At 38.0% G+C, this 4,923-nt stretch overlaps 1 pseudogene; it reads left to right on the top strand.

Annotated features, from left to right (window-relative positions):
- Nucleotides 1-935: 935 nt before the first annotated feature.
- LOC143440659 (importin subunit alpha-5 pseudogene) lies at nucleotides 936-1,949 on the top strand (annotated as a pseudogene).
- The last annotated feature ends 2,974 nt before the right edge of the window (nucleotides 1,950-4,923 follow it).

The raw sequence follows: 4,923 nt of genomic DNA, 5'->3' as shown, positions 1-4,923 counted from the left end.
TTCAGTGAAATTCAAGTTTACATCTTGCATCAACGTTTTACTACAACTCTTTGTTTTTCTTCCTCACTTTTAAAATTAGTTATGCAGTGGGCGGGCAAAGAGTGAGCATCTCACCCTTGTAGTGTCACCAGGACTGGTTGCCTGGAGCAAAAATCATGTCCACAACAGGAAAAGAGAACAATAGGAAAAGAGAACTTTCACCTGAAAAATTACAAGAACAAATCTCTGAATCCTGGTGAGATGTGCAGGAGGAGGGAGGAAGAAAGACTGAAGTTATGGAAGCAGAAAAGAGAAGAACAGTTATTCAAGAGAAGAAATGTTGCTACAGCAGAGGAAGAAACGGAAGAAGTTATGTCTAGTGGCGGCTTTCATGAGGCAGAGATAAATAACATGGAGATGGCACCAGGGTGGGCTCATTACCTCTGACATGACTGAAATAATATTCTCAAATAGCCCAGAACAGTCGCTTTCTACAACACAGAAATTTAGGAAACTACTTTCAAAAGAACCTAATCCTCCTATTGATGAACTCATAACTAATCATCCTATTGATGAACTCATAACTAATCCTCTTATTGATGAACTCATAACTAATCCTCCTATTGATGAACTCATAACTAATCCTCCTATTGATGAACTCATAACTAATCCTCCTATTGATGAACTCACAACTAATCCTCCTATTGATGAACTCATAAGCACACCAGCAGTAGCCAGGTTTGTGGAGTTCTTCAAACAGAAAGAAAATTGTACAGTGCAGTTTGAATCCGCTTAGGTCCTGACAAATGCTGCTTCAGGAAATTCTCTTCAGATGCAGACAGAATGTGATTCAGGCAGGAGCCATGCCTATCTTCATCAAGTTGCTTAGCTCAGAGTTTGAAGATGTCCAGGAGCAGACAGTCTGGGCTCTTGGCAACATTGGTGGAGATAGTACCATGTGCAGGAACTATGTCTTAAACTGCAATATCCTTTCCCCGTCTTCTGCACTTATTTTCAAAGCAAAATCACTTGACCATGGTCTGGAATGCTGTATGGGCTTTATCTAATCTCTGTAGAGGGAAAAGTTCACCTCCAGAATTTGCTAAGGTTTCTCCCTGTCTGAATGTCCTTTCTTGGCTGCTGTTTGTCAGTGACACATATGTACTCTCTGATGCTTGCTGGGCATACTCATACCTGTCAGATGGACCCAGTGATAAAATCCTAGCAGTTGTCGATACAGGAGTATGCAGGAGACTTGTGGACTTCTGATGCATAATGATTATAAAGTGGTTTCTCCTATTTTGCAGGCTGTGGAAAGCATGGTCACAGGGGATGATATCCAGACACAGGTAATTTTGAATTGCTCAGCTCTTCAGAGTTTATTGCATCTGCTGAGTAGCCCAAAGGAATCTATCAAAAAAGAAGCATGTTGGACAATCTCTAATATTACAGCTGAAAATAGGGCACAGGTCCATATTGTGATAGATGCTAACGTTTCCAGCTCTTATTAGTATATTTCAAACAGCAGAGTTCTGGACAAGAAAGGAAGCTTCTTGGGCCATCACAAATGCAACTTCTGGAGGATCGGCCGAGCAGATCAAGTATCTAGTACAATTGGGTTGTATCAAGCCACTCTGTGATATTCTCACTGTCATAGATGCAAAAGTTGTACAGCTTGCCCTAAATGGCTTAGAAAACATCCTTGGTATTAGAGAACATGACACCAAAAGAAATGGCTCAGGCATTAATTTTTACTGTGCTTTGACTGAGGATGCACATGATCTGGATAAAATTGAGTTCTTACAGAGTCATGAAAACCAGGAGATCTATCAAAAGGCTTTTGATTTTTTATTGAGCATTACTTTGAGACTGGAAATGAGGACAGTAGCATCACTCTTCAGGTTGACTTTAGCCACCAGCAGTACATCTTCCAGCAGTGTGAGGCTCCTATGTAAGGTTTCCAGCTTTGAAGATACCCTCTTTCTTGTTCCTGTGTCAGACCAGGCTACCCAGTCACGTCTCCTTGTGGAGCCCACAGTCCTCATGGAGCTAATCTCTCAAATGTTCTCCATGATACTGTGTACACTCATTTGCTTGCCTTGCACGCCTGCTCTTTTACATAGATCTGGAAAACCTCTGGCTCTCTGTGGTGGAATATCCTTTTATTACAAGGGTAACCAAAACAACCCATTCTCTTATGGAAGAATTTCTAAGCTTTGGAGATCTGCACTTATATTAGAGTCCTGGATATAGATAGATAGATAGATAGATAGATAGATAGATAGATAGATCCCTTTTTGTGGGGAAAAAAGAGGACTCATCCTCATTCTATAAAGTGAAGAAAATAACATTGAAAGATAAAACCAAAACTTTTATTTTAAATTTTACACAACTACTTGGGCAAGGGAGATATTTAGACTTGTGTATACGTCAGAATACTCATCTCAAGTTCTTTTACAGTGAATCAACCCTTGGAGTATTTGGTGCCTTTTTCTAGCCACATTTTAATTAATCCTTATTGAAATGGGATGGTTTTCTCTCCTCTAATGGAGTCATTTTCTTCAGATATTAAAGTTAAAGTTAAACATCCAAATCCTTCAACTTCAGCCTTCAGTGAATGTGCTTGTAGTTGTCAGGAATGCTGAAGAATTAACACTTTGACTTAAATGTGATCCTGGCTTGGCAAATTTTTTTAAAGCAGGAAGGAGAGAAGCATATATTAGTTTGCATGGCTTTTGCTACTCTTTGGTTTTGTTTCTTAGGATTTGGAAGTGGTTCAGTTTTAACACTGGCATGAAGGCTAAAAGTCTTTAAGTGAAACCATGTTCTAAAATTCAGTTAAAGAGTAAGAAAAACACAAAGCCCATCACTTTCTTTAAACCAGTGTGACTAGAGATTATGTTTCTGTGTTACAAAAGATACTCAGGCTTTGTGGTCCTGATCAAGGTCCTGGTAAATTGGAGTTCACCCTAGATGCTTTTCTTCTTTGTGACTGGCAGATATCACATATTTAAATGTTACTTAGGGATTTTTTTCTTTGTTGAGTGCAGCTCGAGTCTAATGCAATCAGGCTGCATACATAATCTTGCAGTGCATGTCCTTATTTTTAAAAGCGTAATAGTATCCTTAGTGTGACCCCTGACTAAAAGGGCAGTGATCAAATAACCTCAGTAACCTCTGATTTTACTTCATCTCCTACTAGTACCCTACCTCCTCTAGGAAGAACATGCCTACCACCTCCTTATTTAATGATGACTGTAATGTACCTGCAAATGGCACTTCCAGTACTGTGTTCACTGACCAACATTTGTGCTTGGACTAGAAGGAAAAAGTAACAAGAAAAAAAGGATAATTGCTATGAAAACTGCAAATAAGTTCAATGCAACTTTTCAGTGCTAGTCGGCCATCTTGGCTCAATGTTGGGGCATGCTATCATAGAGGAGTCTTTTTTAAATGATATTCTTTTCAAATGAATTCTGAAGGAAAAGGTGCTCGTGTCTGTTTCAGAACATACCCTTTTAAATCTTTTAAGACTACTCTTCTAGAATTCATCGTAACCCCAAAATAGATAAAAAGCTATCTAGACATTGCCCTGACAAGGTATTGCACATCTCTGGTTAATCCTGATGAATGTATGGAATATTCAGAGCCTTCATATCTCATCATGGTGTTATTTAAGCAGCCAACTTACATGACCTGATTTACTTTGAAAAATCTGTTTCCTTCAAACTAGAAAGTTCCAGAGACAACTGACATTTCTCAGCCAAGAGTGTGATGCATCCTTGCCCTGGTCTTTACTTGTGTCTGTGCTCTGGGATGGATGCTGTCTGGTGTCTGTTATTGATGTAGCAGATACTATAAAACTGGTCAACTTCCATCTGTCCTGTTGTTTTCTAGTGCTGCTTCATGCTGAGAGAACATGTTAGTTTACTGAACTTGACCTGTACAAGGCTGATTCTTAGTAATTTTAGGGATAAATTAGGTGGTTAGTTTAAACATGAACTTTCAATCTTGCCTTTACATCAGTTTACAATATCACTTCCTTGAGAGGGGTAATAGAAGCACTGATTCATAATAAAAAATCTTATTTTTTTAGCTATGACTTTTTGTGGCTGATTACTGGTAACATGTTATTTCTATAGAATGTTTTAAATTATGCACCTTCTATTAGATAGTTAAAACATTTGCATCTTATAAAGGAGTTTGAATGAAAAGAAGTACAAAGAACACAGAGTTGTCACCCTACCTGACCAAGAGCATACAGCTGGGACTTTTGTAGCAATATCAGGGTGGCCCAGTGAGTTCCGGTCCATTAATCAGTGTGAGCTCCTTTATCTTAAGCCTGTCCAGAAGTTCATAAACTGTAAATGTTCTGAACTTTGTTTTTATAGTAAAAATGATTAGGTGTAAACATTGGAGTCAGTTAAACCTTGGCAAATTCAAATATTCTGAAACTGAGTACTTACAAAGTAGACTTTTTTTGCTTTTTATTGCAAGTAGAATTTTATGGGGTACTTGTAAATCCTATTTTTAGTCTTTCGCCTGGAAAAGTCTATTAATTTAGTTTAATCTTTTGAATATTTTTATTAGAAAAGTGTTACTTATTACAGAACCATGTTAGTATTTATAACACGAAACTTCTTAGTGATTTTATATAGTAATCAGGGCAAAGTGGCTTTGTTGTTTTCCTTCCCTGTGTCACTGCAGAATTTCCAAGTATGTATTTTATACTGAGAACTTTGATAAAAAAAAAATATTCAGAGAATTTGAGATGTAAAGGTGTCTGGCACCTGTAGCACCAGAAGGTTAATACAGTTGGGCAGAGAAATAACCCAGAATGTACACATGTTGGATATAGAACACATTTAGACTTGTCTGTGGAACAAGTGTTCTTGTCACCAGTCAATGTCACAGCCATTTTTAAATTGCCCTCATTAGCCCACT

Source organism: Arvicanthis niloticus, chromosome 30 (genome assembly GCF_011762505.2).
Source record: "Arvicanthis niloticus isolate mArvNil1 chromosome 30, mArvNil1.pat.X, whole genome shotgun sequence".
NCBI lineage: Eukaryota > Metazoa > Chordata > Mammalia > Rodentia > Muridae > Arvicanthis > Arvicanthis niloticus.
The sequence above is the reverse complement of the archived record's forward strand: the minus strand, read 5'-3'. Positions and strand labels throughout refer to the sequence as shown.